The 18,952-nt window shown below is 42.7% G+C and overlaps 1 protein-coding gene across 1 annotated transcript in view; it reads right to left on the minus strand.

The window, feature by feature from the left end:
• Positions 1 to 18,952, minus strand: part of LOC309855868 (uncharacterized protein) — a gene marked incomplete at its 5' end in the record, with an annotated part of 86,830 nt that overhangs the window by 16,389 nt on the left and 51,489 nt on the right. The window contains one exon of the mRNA XM_082716508.1: positions 15,377 to 15,510. The remainder of the gene's footprint in view (positions 1 to 15,376; positions 15,511 to 18,952) is intronic.

The following is an 18,952-nucleotide window of genomic DNA, read 5'->3' on the forward strand; positions in this document are numbered from 1 at the left end:
ACAGTAGGGAGTCAGGATGCCTTGAGATCCTATGAAAGAACACTGGAGTCAAACTGTCATTGAAGTGGACTTCTTAGCTGTCGTTGGTGGAAGTGTCAGTTTCAGAACCCTTAGGCAGTTCCAGGTGAGGCTGGAAACTCTAGGCGTCATTATTAGTGTCCAGAAAGGGTGTTGATCATACGCATGCTCAGAGGGCACATTTCCTTCCCAATACCTCTATGCTTTATGATCGCTCTGCTCACGACCCAGGTAGCAGAATAAAGCACTTCACTTTAGGACAAACAGGTAATAGCCTGTGGGGGGAAATGAAGATGGCTGTCGGGTACTCGCGCTGTACAGCTCAGGATGGGGTCTTGCCCGTTCCCAAAATAGGAATCACAAACTCGAAGCAGGAAATTCAGTCCAACTAAGGGAACCTGGACAGATGCCCTATCTAGCCTGCGGCCCCAACGACCCCTTGCCGTATTCTCTCCCCCTTCCTGAAGAAGACATGTCTGTGGCCCCCTCACAGGTCTCTTCTTAAGAAATGGCATTGCTGGGGAGCCTGGGTGGCTCAGTCGTTAAGCGTCTGCCTTTGGCTCAGGTCATAATCCCAGGGTCCTGGGTTCGAGCCCCACATCAGGCTGTCTGCTCAGCAGGGAGCCTCCTTCCTCTTCTCTCTCTCTGCCTGCCTCTCTGCCTACTTGTAATCTCTGTAAAATAAATAAATAAAAATCTTAAAAAAAAAAAAAAAGCAAAAGGAGGGGCACTTGGTCCTGGGATGGAGCCCTGCATTGGGCTCCCTGCTCAGCAGGAAGCCTGCTTTTCCTTCTCCCACTCCCCCTGCTTGTGCTCCCTCTCTCTGTGTCTGTCAAATGAATAAATAAAATCTTGAAAGAAAAAAAGGAAGGAAGGAAGGAAGAAGGGGCATTGTTAACTCTGTTGGAATGGTGGCAGGCAAGGAATAGCATGGCAACCCCATCTTTTTCTCCGGTAAGAGAGAAACCTTTCAATCCACACCCCACCCACGGCTTACCCCTTGGGCCCAGAAGCACAGAACCTGCCATGTTGGAAGGGCTTGTAGGCTCGTGCTGTTTCTCTTGGCCATTACTTTAACCCCCCCCCCAAATAATCCCTTGACTTCTTTGAACTTCTTGGAAGAGAAATGATGAGGAAGGGCCAAGAACACACAGCTGACCTCACCGCCTCATCTCTCCACTATGTGAAGCTTTTGGGGAATCCATAAAGGAGGCCCAGACACAGTCTCCGAAGGGGCTTTAATGTATTTTAAAAGTTTTCAGAAACAGGATTTACCAAATGTTCAAAAATAATTTTGATGAATCACAATCGTGAAGAAACAGTTTTCTGTCTTTATTACAAAGTTATTTTTAAAGCGCTTCTTCATGAATCATGCAAAATAGCTGATTGCAACAGAAATTGTCATCTTCACAACTATTTCTGAGAGAGGGAAACTCTAGTTCAAAAAAGGCAACCAATATTTTAATTAAAAGAACGATGTTCTGCACAGTAGCAGAAAGGATACAGTAATGAAACCATACGCTCCCCAAATGTAAATTATATCATTATTTAAATTACTATTCTTAAATTCTGATGCCATCTGAATCCACAGTGAAGCTCTAAATTATCTTGGCAAATGGCAAATCCCTCTAGATTATTCTGTTCTTCCCAGATCAGAGCAACATTATATCTTAGTTTTTGAAATCGGAACCAACTTTTTTTTTTTTAAAGATTTTTATTTCTTTGACAGAGAGAGATCCAGCAGGAGAGGAAATACAAGCAGGAGAGGGGTGGTGGGAGAGGGAGGAGCAGGCTCTGTGTGGAGCAGGGAGCCCGATGTGGGGCTTGATCCCTGGACCCTGGGATCATGACCTGAGCCAAAGGCAGACGCTTAAGGGCTGAGCCACCCAGGAGCGCCCCCCCCCCCAAATTTTTTTTGAGGGAGAGAGACATATTGATTATAAGGGTCTATGAATTATCTGTCCATGCTAGCTTCTATTCCAAGTGAAATGAGGAACACTGAATTCTTTCACAAGCATTAACAGCACATACCATTTCTTTGTAAAAAAAAAAAAAAAAAAGTAAGAATTTTAGAGGAAGAATATTATCTCTAGTCTCAGGTCCTTCTGTTCTCACTACCATGAATACCAAGCATCTGGTTGTACTGACACTCATAGTCTCAGGACACAATGTTTTGAATCGCGTGGAGGGCATTCAGAGCTTCTAGAACTACGCTGAGATGCTTATGGCTACCAGACTCCTCCCTGTCTCAGATGTTTCTTGCACTGCGACAGTTGGCCCTATATGCTAAGCACTTTACCCATAAAGTAAACACAATTAATAAAGATTAACACAATTAATCCCCCCCAATGACTCTATGTTGGGGTACCAGTGGGCTGAGTAATGCGTCAGAGACTATGGAGCTAAGTTAGGTGCAGAGCCGGGATTTGAACCCAAACAGTCCAGCTCCAGAGTAACGCTCTTAACCTCTAAACGATATGCCCCACTCCCTAGAGCAGGCCTTCAGTAATTTTCAACACAAATGCTTATTTGTTGGATCTTTTTTCTCTAAACGCATATTGGACCTTAAACGTCTCAGTGAATGTAGATTTCAAAGTTACTGTCCTGGGAAGCTTCTGCTGCTCAAAACCTTTTGTGAATTCCTTCTTTGGAATCGTTTTGAGAGCCTATACAAGCCACAGAAGTAAGGTGCCTGTACGAGCCACAGAAGGAAAGCAGTGAATCTGTTATGACGACCCCTCCTCTTTAAATCAAGACAGTGGGGGCACCTGGGTGTCTCAGTGGGTTGAGCCTCTGCCTTCAGCTCGGGTCATGATCTCAGGGTCCTGGGTCCCCACATTGGGCTCTCTGCTCAGTGGGGAGCCTGCTCCCCCATCTCACTCTGCCTGCCTCTCTACTTGTGATCTCTCTGTCAAATAACTAAATAAAATCTTATTAAAAAATAAATAAAGACAGTGTTACTCAGTTTGGTGAATACCTTATGTGCCCAACATGTTTCCGAGTGACATTCGTTTTTCTGAAAATTGCATTCTCTACTAAAAGAAGAAAGACTGGCCATGGTAGAACATAGTCCCAAACTATGATGCACAGACATTTTTTAGTTGACTAACCAACAGCTACTGAGCAACTAGTCCTGGAAGTGCCTGGCCCCAGGGATACAGGATCACAGGGACATCTTCCAACTCTCAGGGAGCCCTCAGCCAGGGAAGGGAGACAATCAGTGTGGTAAGTGCTTTGACCAATGTAAGCATGGGACGCCCAGGGTGCCCAGAAGAGCGGCCTCCAACCCAGACATGGGGCGAGGGCCAGCTTCCTAAAGGAGGAGATGAGGTCGAATTTTAAAAGATAAGTAGCTGTGGCCACACGGAAAAGAACCAGGGCACAGACTGGGAAGGTGACGCCCCTAACTAGGAGACGATGTCCTTGGACAAGCTCACCCCTACCCTCCTGGGTTCCTTTTCAGAAGGCGATAACCACATTATTTTATGTTCACACCTGGGATTCGAGTTGTGTTTGCCTTTCAGGGCAACCTGGAAAGATTTGCTGATGGTCATTTAGAAGTTGCCCGACTCTATGTGGCTTGTTTGCTTTTGTAACTGAACCACGTAGAGGTTTTCAGGTTTCCCCAGAGTTGGGCTGATGGAATGATCAGAAAGCAAACCGGTATGCTAAGGAGGACACTGTCAGAAACTCCTCGTACGCTGCAGGGACACGATGACCATTTGAGAAACAGAGAAAGGAGTGAATTTTTAATATCGAGTCTCAGTAACTTAAAAAAAAAAATAGCTTGTTTTCTTCATTTCCGGTGAGCCAAGCTAAGAGAGAACAACCCACGCATGGAGAGGAACGGCTGTCCTGGTAAAGGCTTATAGTTTTCTCGAATATCAAGTTCAAGGACAGTAACCTGGAACCATGAGTGGGAGATACAGTAATCCAAGAAGGGGTCATTCTCTTCTGTGGCTTACCTTCCCTTGAAAGCCAAGCTACCCAGGGATCACACAACAGTGTCCTTGGCGGGGGTGGGGAGGGCTTAGGGGATGGGGAAGTACTGTCTGACACAGTGGGGCTCAGTGCTTAGAAATGGCGACAGATGGTGAGAAGTACAATAGCCTGGTCGTGGGCTGAAGCAAGAGTTTGAAGGTCCTCTTCTCTGTCGCCCTCATCCTCTAGGAGAGAGCAAGAAACAGAACACGTCAAGAGGAAGCTGAGGCAAGGCTTAGGGAAGGCCTCAGGCATGGGTTGCTGCCTGGGAAGAACAGGCTTTCCTGGGATTTGAGAGCGAAACGATCCTGAGTAGGTGGACACACCAGGCCCTTGCTGAAGGAGCTACAGAGAAAGTAATCTCATTCCGGGAGAGTCGACTCAGACCTCCTTCACGGTGGAGCCATGCAGACATGGCTCTGCGGGCTAGGTTGGGGCAACCAAACGTTGTCCGTCCCCACTAGCGTGTCCTTTTATTGACCCTACCATGGCACCAAAGATACATCCATTGCTTTTCCTCTTCCGGAACATTCTAAGCCACCATAACTCACTCACAATGAGCTTTGGTTACTTTTTAAGATAAGCATTTGTTGGGGTGCCTGGGTGGCTCAGTGGGTTAAGCCTCTGCCTTCGGCTTGGGTCATGATCTCAGGGTCCTGGGATCCAGCCCCGCATCAGGCTCTCTGCCCAGCAGAGAGCTTGCTTCCCCCCTCTCTCTGTCCACCTCTTTGCCTACTTGTGATTTCTCTGTCAAATAAATAAAAATAAAATCTTTTTTTAAAAAAGATAAGCATTTGTTGAATGCCCAGAGAAAGGGCCACAGGACAGTGTGGGATAGATGCGGAGGAGGAGAAAATACTCCGGGAGGCTGTTGCTGAGACGGATAGATCAAAGTGCCCAGAGGACGCTGGTAAAGAAATGGCTGAAACGAAATAGTGTGTCTTGAACACCTGTAGTGTGTCTGGTGTTCTCATAGCTCCTCACAAAAGAACTCTGGGTAGTGGGTATTACTCTCTCCATTTTTACCTGGTAATATTCTGAGGATTAGAGATATTAAGTTATTGGCTCGGACAGCTAGGAAGTGACAGCTGAACCCACGTCACAGGGATTCTCAGTACGATCGCCGTGCTACCTTGAGGATGAAATTGTCTGAACAGATGTGTCGGCCAGGGTCTGACCGGGAGCAAACACTGCGTGAGCAATTGGACCAGCGGGGATTTATTATAAATACAAATACTGTATAGTCTTACTTATATGAGGTACTAGGATAGTCAAATTTATAGAAATAGAGAGGAAAATGGTGGTTGCTGGAGGCTGAGGGAGAGGAAAAAAGTGGAATTATTTCATGGGTATAGAGTTTCAGGGTTTCTTTTTAAAAGATTTTATTTATTTATTTATTTATTTATTTGAGAGAGAGAGAGAGAGAGAGAGAGAGAGAGAGAACATGAGCAGGGGGAGGGACAGAGGGAGAAGCAGACTTCCCTGCTGAGCAGGGATCCCACTATGGGACTCGATCTCAGGTCCCTGGGACCATGACCAGAGCTAAAGGCAGACGCTTAACTGATTGAGGACCCAGGAGCCCTAGAGTTTCAGTTTTACAAGGTGAAAAGAGTTCTAGAGATGGCCAGTGAGGATTAATGTCACTGAACTGTGCACTTAAAATGGCTTCGATGGCAAATTTGAAGTTATACGTATTTTATCATGATTTTTAAAAATTTAATAAAAGCAAAAGTAAAACAAAAAGCAAAAGTGAAATAAAGATATACATAAGATTTAGACATACATAAGATTTAAAAAGTCATCATTGGGGCACCTGGGTGGCTCAGTGGGTTAAGCCTCTGCCTTCGGCTCAGGTCATGATCTCAGGGTCCTGAGATTGAGCCCCACATCGGGTTCGCTGCTCAGCGGGAAGCCTGCTTCCTTCTCTCTCTCCTGCCAGCCTCTCTGCCTACTTGTGATCTCTCTCTCTGTCAAATAAATAAATAAAATCTTTAAAAAAAAATCTATAGAGGTGACCATGGGAATACAAGATTGATGTCCAAATTAAAAAAGTCATCACCAGCAGACCTGAATTGTAATAAATATTGAGGGATATCCTTTAAGCAGAAAGAAAATGAAACCAGATAAAAATATGTGGATCTATACAAAGTAATAAAGAATATTACAAACAGAAACTTTATGAGTAAATATATAAGATATTTTTCCTATTTCCTGAATCTCTTTAAGAGATAATTGACTATAAACAAAAATAATAAAAATGTATTGTGGGCTTTACAACTTATGCATAAGTAAATTATATGAAAACTATAGAACAGGGACGCCTGGGTGGCTCAGTTGGTTAAGCCCCCAACTCTTAGTTTTGGCTCAGGTCATGATCTCATAGGTCCTGCAGTCAAGTCCCATGTCAGGCTCCATGCTCACTGGGGAGTCTGCTTCTCCCTCTCCCTGTGCCCCTGCTCACGCATTTTCTCTCTCTCTCCCTCAAATAAATAGGTGACTCTTTCTTAAAAAGCTGTAGTATAAAGACCAAGGGGGAAGTAGAGGCACACTATTGTAAAGTTTTTACATTATTTGTAAAGTGATAGGATATCACTTAAAGGTAGATGATGATAAATTAAAGCTCTGTATTCTAAACTGTGAAGCAATCACTAAAATTAAAAAACCAAGAATGATAGCCAACAAACAAAATAAAAATAAAAATGAAAACATTCAAGTAATCCCACAGAAGGCAGGGGAAAAAACGAACTACAGATGACCCAGAGAGAAAACAAACAGCAAGATGAAAGATTTAAACCTAATTATATCAATAATCACATTAAATATAAATGATCTAAGCACCTTATGTGACTTTTCTACTGCTGCTATAACAAGTTACCACTAACTTAATGGCTTACAACAACGTACATCACCTTATAGTTAGTTCGTCAGGTCAGAAATCTGACACGGGTCTCACTGAGCTAAAAATCCAAGTGTCAGCAGATCTCCATTCTTTCCAGAGGCTCTAGGGGAGAATCAGTTTCCTTCCTTTTAACAACGTCCAGAGGCTGCCTGCATCCCTTAGCTCATGGCCCCTTCCACATATTCAGAGCACACGACTCCAACCTCTGCTCTGTCATTACCTCTCCTTCTCCCTCTGACCCTCTGGCCTTTGTCTCTGTAGACTTTGCGATTCCATTGTGCCCACCCCAATAAGCCGGGATACGCTTCCCATATCAAAATTCTTAACTTAGCACATGTGCAATGGCCCTTTTGCCATGTTAGCTTAATATTGTACAGGTTCACAGGATAAAAATGTGGACATCTTTGGGGGGTCTATTATTATCTACCATACACCTCAATTAAAAGGAAAGCACTGTCAGACTGGATAAAAAACATAAGACACAAGTGTATTCTGTTCACAATAGACTTGAACTATAAACATACAAATAAGTTGAAAATAAAAAGATGGGAGGGGCACCTGGGCGGCTCAGTCGATCAAGGTCATGATCCTGGGGTCCTGGGATCGAGCCCCATATCAAGCTCCCTGCTCAGTGGGGAGCCTACTTCTCCCTCTCCCTCTGTCCACTGCCCCTCTTACTGTGTACACTCTGTCTCAAATAAATAAATAAAATCTTTAAAAATAAATAAAACAATAGGAAAAGATATACCTTGTGTAGTAGGCTGAATGGTGTCCCCAAAGATACGTCCATGTTCTAATCCCCAGAACCTGTGAATATCACCTTATTTGGCAAAAGGTATGATTTAACTCAAGGGTTTTGAGAAAAGGAGTTTATCCAGGGGAGCCCTAAATGCAATCACACATACCCTTCTAAGAGACACATAGAGGGAGATAAGACACACACAGAAAAAGCAATATGAAGATAAAACACAGGAAGAGATGTAGTCACAAGCCAAAGAATGCTGACACCAGAAGCAGAAAGAGGCGAGGACTGGTTTCTTCCCTAGAGCCTCGGGGATGCAGTACTGTCTTTTCCTTGATTTTAGAATTCTCACTTCCAGAACTGTAGGAGAATAAGTATTTTGTTCTAAGTCAACAAGATTTTGGTACTTTTTTATGGCAGCCACAGTAAACTAATAAACCTAGCTAACTAATAACCAGATGCAGGAAAGACAGATGGCTATGTTAATAACAAGCAAGGATATTTCCAACCACACAGTATTACCCAGGATGATAATAATAAAGGGGTCAATTGGTCAAGAGGATAAAACGATCTGAATGCTTATGCACCTAATCATGAAGCTTCAAGTTTCAAAATACACAGAGCAAAAAGCATACTGGGTCATACTTAGTATGTGTCCTGACATCAAGAGAATTAAATTAGATTTTAATAAGAGATCTGGACACTCCCCAAGATATCTGGTAACTAAATAATAACACATTCAGACATAACACGTGTCAAAGAAAAAAATCAAAAGGGACATCGTATTTTTCACTAAATGAAAACGAGACCATAATGTATCCAAATGTGTCAGATACCTCGAAATAAGTATGTGGAGGGAAATTTATAGCACTGAATGCATAGGTAAGAAAAGAAAGAGTTCAGATCATTGATGTCGGCTTCTATCTTAAGAAACCAAACAAACTAAATCAGACGAAACCCAAAGTAAGAAGCAGCAGAAATCAATGAGACAGAAAGCAGAAACTAAACAGAGAAGCTCTATGATCCTAAAAGTTGGTTCTTCCAGATAATGAGCAGAGTTAATAAAACTCTGGCTGGGCAGATCAGGCAAAAGAGAAAACACAAATTAATAACATCAGAAATGATAAAGAAGATGGCACAGCAGATTCTACAAATTTGAGAGGATAAGAAAGAAATATTATGAAAGGATTTATAGAAGTCAAGAGATTTGAGGACTCAGATGAAATGGACTAATTGCTTAAAAGACACAAACTATCAAAGCTCATTCAAAAAGATACATATAACATGAATAGTCCTAAGCTTATTAGAGACACTGAATTTGCAATTATAAAACTCTTCACAATGTAAACTCCAGGCCCAGAGGTTTTCACTGGGGATTTCTTATAAACGCCCAAAATAGAAATAGTTGTCAATTTCATCCACCTTCTTCCAGAAAATTAAAGGGAGGAATACTTCTAATTCATTCCATGAAGACAGCATTACCCTGATACCAAAGTAAATAACATTATTTAAATAAAAATTAAATAAGTAAAACTGCATGCTAATATCCTTCATTCACACAGAGGCAAAGACCAGAAATAAAATTTTAGCAAATTGAATGCAGCAATATGTAAAAAGAATAATATACCATTTGCAAGTGTGGTCTTTGTCAGGAATGCAAGTTTGATATACATTCAACAATAAATCAATATAATGCACCATAGTAGCAAAGAAACGGAGAAAGGCCATAGGATCATCTCAATAGAGAGAGAGTCATCATGTGATAAAATCCTACGTTCATTACTGATAATAGCTCTGAGCAAACTAGAAATAGAAGGAAACGTCACCAACCTGATAAAGGGCATCTATGCAAAACCTCCACCTAATATCACACTTAGTGGCGAAAGCCCGAATGCTTTCCCTAGATCATTAGCCACAGAAGGGCATTCAGCACTGTCCTGGAAGGTCTGGCTAGAGCGATCAGGCAAAAAATGCGTAAAAGTCACCTAAATTGTAAAGAAGTATGATCTTCTTTACTTGCAGATTACCTGTTCGTATACAGAAAACTGGCTGAAATCTAAAATAAGCTTCTAGAACTAACATGCGAGTTCAGTAAAGTTGTAGGCTATGCCATTAATACATACTTTTTTTTTTTTTACACTGAAAACCATTATACTGAACAACTGAACCAATGAACTGGAATTTTAAAATATCATTTACATTAGTACCTAAAATAGGGGGGCCTGGGTGGCTCAGTGGGTTAAGCCCACTGAGGTGGCTCAGGTCATGATCTCAGGGTCCTGGGATGGAGCCCTGCATCAGGCTTTCTGCTCAAGGGGAAGCCTGCTTCCCCTGCCCCTCTGCCTGTCTCTCTGCCTACTTGTGATCTCTCTCTGTCAAATAAATAAATAAAATCTTTTTTTTAAAAGCATTTAAAAAAACAATAACACATAAAATATTAAATGATAAATCAAACAAAAGATAGGCAAAATCTGTACAGTGAAAAATATAAAGTACGGCTGGGAGAAACTAAAGAAAATCTAAATAGAGGTTTTTACTTTATTCATGCGTCAGGCATAGACTGCACACTATAATTGTGACAGTACTTGGTAAGTTTGATTGGTCCATTCACCTATTTGTTTATCCGTTCACCGCTGACAGATGTTTGGCTTGTTCCCACTTTTTAGCTATTGCAAATAAAGCTTCTATGAACTTCTGTGTACAAGACTTTCTGTGGATGCATGCGTTCTTTTGTCTTGGGTGAACATCTAGGAGAATAATGGCTAAATCATTTCATAGTACATGTTTAACTATTTAAACCACCACCAAACTGGGGCGCCTGGGTGGTTCAGTTGGTTAAGCATCTGCTTTTAGCGCAAGTCATGATCCCAGGGTCCTGGGATTGAGTCCTGGGTTGGGTTGGGGTGGGGTGTGTGTGTGGGGGTCCCTGCTCAGCAGGAAGCCTGCTTCTCCCTCTGTCTCTCTCCCCTGCTGTGCTCTCTCTTTCTTCCTCTCTCAAATAAATAAACAAAATCTTTAAAAAAAAACAAAAAATAAAAATAAACAAAAACCCCTCACCAAATTGTTTACAAAGTGGTACCACTGACATCACCACCAGCTATGTAAGAGAGCTCAGCTTTATTGGCATCCTCGGCAACACTTGCTATGGCCATTCTTTTTCATTTTAGCTCTTCTGTTTGGTGTGTAGTGTTATTTCATTGTGGTTTTTAATTTGCATTTATCTACCTAGTGACCAATGGTGTTGAATGTCTTTCCATGTGCTTCTGTGCCATCTGTATGTCTTCAGTGAAATGCCTGTTCAAATCTCTTGCCCATTTTATATTGACTGGCTTGTTCATTTTCTTCTTATTGGGCTTTTGGAGTATTTTACATATTCGGGATGCAAATCTTTTATCAGGTATATGCTTTGCAAATATTTTCTCCCAGTCTGTGAATTACCTTCTCATTGTCTTAACAGTGTCTTTGAAGGAGCCAAAGTTTTATATGTTCATGAAGTCTAATTTATCAATTCATTTCTAATGTATTGTGTTTTTGGTGTCATATCTAAGAAATCATTGCCTAGCTCAAGGTCATGAAGATTTTTCTCCTGTATTTTCTTGGAGGACTTTTACAGTTTCAGCTTTTATATTTAATTCTATGATCCATTTTGAGTTAATTTGGGGGATGGGGCAAAGTATGGATTCAAGTTGCTTTTTTTTCCTCCTGCAGATAAATATCTAATAGTTCTAGCACCATTTGCTGAACAGGTTGTTAGTTTTCTGATGAATTGCCTTTTTGTCTATGTAAAAAACCAGCTGTCTATATTTGTGAATATATTTCCGATTTCTCTATTTTGCCCAATTGGTGTATTTGCCTGGGTATCACAGTGTATAATTTCTGGTCTGGCATAGGTATACACCTGTGAAACCAACACCATAATCAAGATGCTGAACACAGCCCAAAGTTTCCAAGTGTCCTTGGTTGTGATCAGTATCCTGATTGCAGTGAGAGTTTCATAGGTGTCTGCACGAGCCAAGCCGGAAATTGTAAGCTTTAAATACGTGCGATTTATTGTATGTCATTCATATGCCAATGAAACTGTTTTTGATAAAGGCGAAAAAGCCATTCGATGGTGTGTGAGGAAAGGTTAAGTAAGGCCTCACAGATTCAACCAATAAAGACACAATGAGCTGTCATTAGGTTCAGACAGTTTATTACTCATGCAGAGAATGAAAGGCAGAGTAGCTGAAGGTACTGGCAACGTACGCTCCTCGTCCCATACGTACGCTCCTCGTCCCATGTGTCAGAAAGGACGATTCCAGAACAAATGTGCCTCCCATCCTCTCATGTTCTCAGTGGATCCCAAGGAGTTCTGCTAAGACTCAGATAAACTGGATGCCAGGGTGGCTCAATTGGTTAAGCATCTGTCTTCAGTTTGGGTCACGATCCCAGAGTCCTTGGAGGGAGTCCATATCAGGCTCCTTGCTCAGTGGGGAGTCTGCTTCTCCGTCTCCCACTCCTCCTCCTTTACCCAGCTCATGCTCTTGTGTACGCGTGCTCTCTCTCTCTCTCCCTCAAATAAATAAAATATTTAAAAACAAAACAAAACAAAACAAAACAAAAACAACACTCAGGTAAATTGTAGGTCATGCCTCTGCTTCTGCAGCCCGAGTCCCCAGATTGCCATGACAGAGCCATTCCCCTGTACATAAAAATCTCAGATCCTGAGACAGGCACAGGCTTCCCTGGGCAGAGCTGTTCTGCCCTTGGCCCTGCAGCTGCCTGCTACAGAGAATGCACATTCTGTGTGGCTTCGGATGGGGAAATCTGTGCCCGACCTCTCCGAACTCTGTCCCATGCGTAGTTTTCCTATGGCTTGTGGAATCTTTCGCTGTAATAAACCTTAGTTGTAAGTAAAGCCTGCAGTTGGTCTGGTGGGTCTATCCAGTGAAACACTGACCCTGAGTGGTCGTGGGACCCCAAAATAGGTTCTTTTTTTTTTTTCAATCAGTGGTGCTGGGAAAATGAGATATGCAGAGGCAAAAACAGAATAACAAACCTATGTCTCAACCTCATTCCTTACATAAAAGTTAACTCAAACTGGATCACAGATTTAAAAGCAAAATTATAATATTTCAGAAAAAGATGTAGGAGAAAATTTTCATGACCTAGCATTAAGTAAAGAGTTCTTAGGCATAACACCAAAAGTGAGACATAAAAGAAAAGATGGATAGATTGAACTTCATCGAAATGAAAACCTTTCATTCTGTGAAAGACCCTGTTAAGAGGATAAAAAGACAAGCTACACACTGGGAGAATGTATTTGCAAATTATACCTTTTTATAAAGGATTCGTATCCAGGATATATAAAGAATTCTCAAAACTCAACTGTAAGAAAACAACCACCCAATTTTTAAATGGGGAAGACTTAACAGATACTTCCCCCCAAATGACAGACAGACAGCAAATCAGTGCATGAAGGAAGGTTCAGCATCACGAGCCATTAGGCGAATGCAAATTGGAACCACAATGCGATGCTGCTACTTACTGATTCAAAGGGTTAAAATAAAGAACACAGATCACACCATGTGCTGACAAAGATGCCAACAAATGGACTTCTCTCTTTCGTTGTTGGTAAGAACGCACAATGGTCGGGCCACTCTGGAAAGCACTCTGGCAATTACACACAGAGTTATCGTATGCTCAGTGATCACACTCCCGGGCATTCGGCCCGCAGAAATCAAAACGTATGCCTGCCCCCACCAAAACCATACTCAAATGTTCCTGGCAGCTTTTATCTGTACAGCCAATAACTGAAAACATACCCAGTAAATGTCCTTCAATAGGTGAACAGTTAAACACACTATGGTCCATTCATACTGTAGAATACTACTCAGCACTAAAAAGGAACAGAGCACTCTTACACCAGACAACATGGATGGATCTTAAGGGTACTGCGCCGAGTGCAATAGCCAATTTCAACATGTTCTAGACTGTAAAGACAAAGAACACCTACTGGGTTACCAGGGGTTCAGGCCTGAAGGGGCAGCATGAGGAACTCCCTCTGCAGTGAAGGGGCAGTTTGGTCTCACGGTTGTGGTGGTGGCCATCAAACAGATCTACACAAGTGACAAAGTGCCATACAGTCACAAAGGCACACAACATATAAGTGCGCGAAGGGGCGCCTGGGAGAGGGGGTGCACAGTCACTTGAGCGTCTGACTCCTGGTTTCAGCTCAGGTTGTGATCTCAGGGTCGTGAGATCGAGGCCCACGTCAGGCTCCACGCTCAGCACAGAGTCTGCTTGGAATTGTCTCTCTTCTCTCCCCCTGCCCTTCACCCCTTCCTTTAAAATAAATAAATAAATCTTTAAAAAAAAACATAAATACATGTAAAAGTGACTAAGACCTCTAGTGTAGTTCCCTGTATCGTGCCGATTAATTTTCTGATTTGGGTTGTGAAAGTTAGAGTTAGGAAAGATGTTACCAATGTGGGGGAGCTGTGGGGTAGGTACATGGAAACTCTCTGCAGCATTTTTTCAACTTCTCATTTCAAAATAAAAAGTTACAAATTGGGACGCCTGAGTGGTTCAGTTGGTTAAGCGTCTGCCTTCAGCTCAGCTCATGATCCTGGGGTCCTGGGTTCAAGTCCTGCATCAGGATCCCTGCTCCACAGGAAGCTGCTTCTCCCCCTGCTTGCTTGCTCTCTCTCTTTATATCAAATTAATAGGTAAAATATTTTTTGAAAGAGTTACAAATTGATACTCAATTCAGTTATTGGCAAACTTCTAAGTATATTAAGAATGACTTAAAAAATGTAAATCTACATCTTCAACTGTAAATTTTATGAAATCAAAATATGGATCAAGTATTTCTGGTGAAAATTTATCATCCAAATTGAAGTATGCTGTCAGTGTAAAATATACACCTGATCTCAAAGAATTCATATAAAAATAGCTAATCATTTTTATAGTGATTACATATTGAAATGCAGCAGATCAGATACATTGGGTTAAATACAATATACTGTTGAAATTAATCTCACCATTTCTTTTTACCCTTTTAGTGTAGCTACTAGAAAATTAAAGATCGGTGTGTGATTCACATATATTTCTATTAGACAGTGCTGCTGTAAGGTGTCCCAGAGGTAAAAACTTCAGGAAGCAGCCAGCATTCCCAGACTGGGGGGCCATGGGGGGAAGAGGAGAATTCATAATTACTAAAACTTGGGGGAGGGTCTCCATGGAGTTGAAACTCCGACTTCTGGGAAGGAGATCCTTGCTAGCTGCTGCTGGGATCTCTGTTCTTGGAGGAGGGTCCCTGTATGCTAGGGCTCAGACTTTCAAGAAGGAGGCATAGACCAGTGGCATTGTCTCTGATGAAGCCTAGGAAGGCCATTCTTCTAAGTGATGGGAACTGCCAACCAAATCGAGCTGGTGCTATAGGAAGGCACTGCTGTTTCCAGGGTGAAAGTTCACATACTTGATAAGTGGCAAAGCCAGACCGCAAACCCACAATGTCAGGTTCCAGAGTCTGTGCTCTTAGAAAGGCATATGCTGTGCTGCTTCTCGAAGGCCCGTGCTCCATATTCCCACAGCACCCTAAGAATACCTTGATCTTAGCACTGAGCATAATGGTTTGAAACTGTCTCTTTGGGGATGTGCCTGTCACTTCACCATGAGGGTCAGAAAGCTGAATAGTGTTCAAGGTGGTATGGGATTGTGGTTAGATCACGAAGGGATCGCCCCCAAGTCCTCACCAGCGGAATGTTGGTGGAAGGGGCATGTGCCACACTCAGGCCAATCTCAGAAGGCCACGTGCCTTTTCCACTCTTCCTCTCTCCCCATCTGTTAGTTGCTTGTCAGCATCCAGGGTGACCTTGGGCGCCATGCACTAAAATAGGACAGGACAAAACAAGGGTTACCTTAATGGGTATATAATTTCGCAGACACTATGTCTTGGCCCCACAGTGGAAGGGGGCATAGTAGCCTCAGTTGCCAGGAGATGGCCAAGGAGGTTTTTAAATCCACTAGCAGGGAGCTCACAAATTTCTTTTTTAAAGATTTTATTTTTAAGTACTTGCTACACCCAATGTGGGACTTAAACTTACTACTTCAAGATCAAGAGTTGTGTGCTTTACCAACAGAGCCTGCCAGGCGCTCTGAGCTCATAAAGTCCTATCAAAATTCTACTCCCACATACAGGGTGCATTTTGTGTAAGAAGTATTCATTTTACCTTTTGAACTTAGGGATTATTTAGCTGAAGAAAATGGATACGCTTCTCTTGAAGGTTATTCACTCATTCTAAATTGGAGAGTACTTAGCGTGGATAATGCTTCTGGTATAATATTGCAATTATGTTATAATAGTACATTATTAATGTTGTTAAGAAAATCTGTCTGGTTTTATGTAAAATACACATTCATGGGGTTGAAGATGAGGCTGAATTCTAGTGCCTCTCTCTTCGTTAGATTAAAAGCATTTTGTTTTTTCATATGCCAAATTATTTTTTAAAGATTTTATTTATTTATTTGATAGAGAAACACAGTGAGAGAGGGAACACAAGCTGGGGGAGTGGGAGAGGGAGAAGCAGGCTTTCCTGCTGAGCAGAGAGCCCGTTGTGGGATTTGATCCCAGGACCCTGAGATCATGACCAAAGCCAAAGGCAGATGCTTAATGAATGAGCCACCCAGGCACCCCCATATGCCAAATTATTAATAGCAGGTCATCTCCAGACTCTGACTAAAGTCACATATTAACATACAAATGTGAATTTCCACCATCAACTTCATCCAACCAAGGTGTAAGAGGGACTGGCCTTCAGACACCAGTGCTAACACAAAGGATACTCAGAATTCTCTGATATGAGGGTTAGATTTGAGGAGGTGAAGGAAGTAGAATTTGGGGGGTTATTTGCTTTATTTTATTTTTTAGAGAGAAAGAGAGAGGGAACAAGCATGAGCAGGGGTGGGGGAGAAGGGGAAGGTCAAGAGACCCCCACTGAGTGGGAAGCCCAACATGGCACTTGAGCTGAAATCAAGAGTCAGATGCTTAACCAACGGAGCCACCTAGGCACCCCAGAAAACAGCTGCTTTAAAACCTTCCATCCGGGGTGCCTGGGTGGCTCAGTGAGTTAAGAATCTGGCTTCAGCTCAGGGTCTCCTTCCCCCTCTGCCCCTTACCCCTCTCATTCTTTCTCGCTCTCTCACGCCATCTCAGATAAATAAAATATTTAAAAAAAAAAAAACAACAAGAACAAAAGAAAAACCCCAACATTCTGTCTTGGGCATCTGAGTGGTTCAGCTGGTTACATATCTGCCTTCAGCTCAGGTTAGGACCCCAGGGTCCTGGGATCGAGCCCCACACCGGGCTCTCTGCTCAGCGGGGAGCCTTCGTCTCCCTCTGCCACTTGTATCTCCACACCCCCTCCCCCGCTTGTGCTCTCTCTCTCAAATAAAAATATAAATCTTTAAAATAAATAAATAAATAAATAACTTCCATTACAAGAGGAAGCCTAGAACCTCTGCAACAAAGTCATAAGATTGACTTAAATTCCTTTTTGGATTACTATCAAGTTTTAAATGTCTACCTTGACATTTTGTAATACCATGAAGACACTGATCAAATCTGTTCTTAGAAAGGTTACCAGTAGGGCACCTGGGTGGCTCCGCTGGTTAAGCATCTGCCTTCGGCTCAGATCAGGATCCCAGGGTCCTGGGATGGAGCCCCGCATCGGGCTGGTTACTCTGTTCAGCGAGGAGCCTGCTTCTCCCTTTCCCTCTGCCTGCTTCTCTGCCTACTTGTGCACGCTCTCTCTCTCTCTCTCTCTCTCACTCTGTCAAATAAATAAATAAATAAATAATCTTAAAAGAAAAAAGTTACCAGCAACTTCTTGTGACGATCCTGTTGAGCGTTGGCTAAAGAGCACGGAAGAGAAAGCTGTCTGTCCCAGTGTTTGTGGAGTGATGGCAAGATCCAAGTGGAGAGATGTTCTGGAGTGAACAGGTCTGGAAGGGCGATTTGAATGATTCTTTATCTTTCTCTACCTCTTGGCCAAGTTTCTGTGGGAGCTGAGATGGCTGGTGGCTGACAGAGAGATGAGGAAGAGGGCCGGAGCGGCTCTGAGGGCCAAGTAGAGGCCCAGCAGCACTCTGACACGGTTACCAGGCTCCGGTGGGTGCTCTGCTCGCTCGCTCTCTCTCTCTGCACCTGCTGACATGGCCTCTTACACAAACCTTACATAAATCCTCAGTTCCCTTTCTCTTCACTGATCCCACCAGAATGCAGATTTCTGCCCTGCTCACTCTCCTTCCGCTGGCTTTCTCTCTCCTGGCACTTCCTACAACAGTATTTCCTACTTGGAAGGGACCTGACCTCCTGTTTCCACATGAGCAGCTCTCAGTTCCCTCTAGCAAGTTAGGCTCAAAAGGAATGACATAGAGCTTGTGGATACTGGGATTAAAATTTATAAGCTTGTACAAAATAGTACACAAAATAAATTTATTTTTATTAGACTGTGTGTCAGTTAAAAAAAAAAAAAAGGATTACAGGTAGTACCCACCAGTAGGGGAAGGGCCTAGCAATTCACCCAGAGATCAGCATGGATTAAGGCACACAAAGAGACTGAACTATTTGTATCTGAGATCAGCTGTCCACCTCCAAAATAGTACCCTCATAGTTTTCCAATATCCCTACAATTCTCACCAACAGGGTCACTCCTACTGGGCATTCTGAAGACATACAGATATGGGTTCTTAGAGCAAAGCAGTGACACTGTTCGTATTTGGCCTTGGCCCAGTCCCTGCTCAACAACTGGGGAGTGGTTTAAACTCTCTGAACTCTGGTTTCTTCATCTGTTAAAAACAATCCTTTTCTCTTCTCTGTATCCGATTCCTTGGCATCCCTGAGTGGGTAGTATTTAATATCCAGTAAGAGGCCAACTGACAAGATGGCCTCTCTTCCCACTGTATCTACCTTTTATTTATTAACAGTCTCTTAGTAACTGACATCTGATGGATACTTACAAGTTTCACCTAAGCCTCCCACTAGTAGTAGTCTGATTATCTATTTATCTCTACGTTACCTGACAAGGAAATGGTCTGAGAAAGGTTTACATGACCTGCCTGCCATTATGGGACAAATCAGTGGTAGAACTAGGATCAGAAGTCCTATCTCCTCACCCCTCGCCCACTGTGCTTTCTGAGAGGTGAGCATTTCCAACCTGTGTTTCTGAACCCTCCATGTTTCTGACTGTCTGGACAGAAAAAGGGAGAGGAATCCCAGGCTTTGCACTGAGCCCACGACCACAAGCCTTTGCCTCTAGTTTCTTAGATGT

The sequence above is a fragment of the Mustela nivalis genome (assembly GCF_964662115.1).
Source record: "Mustela nivalis genome assembly, chromosome: X".
Classification (NCBI taxonomy): domain Eukaryota; kingdom Metazoa; phylum Chordata; class Mammalia; order Carnivora; family Mustelidae; genus Mustela; species Mustela nivalis.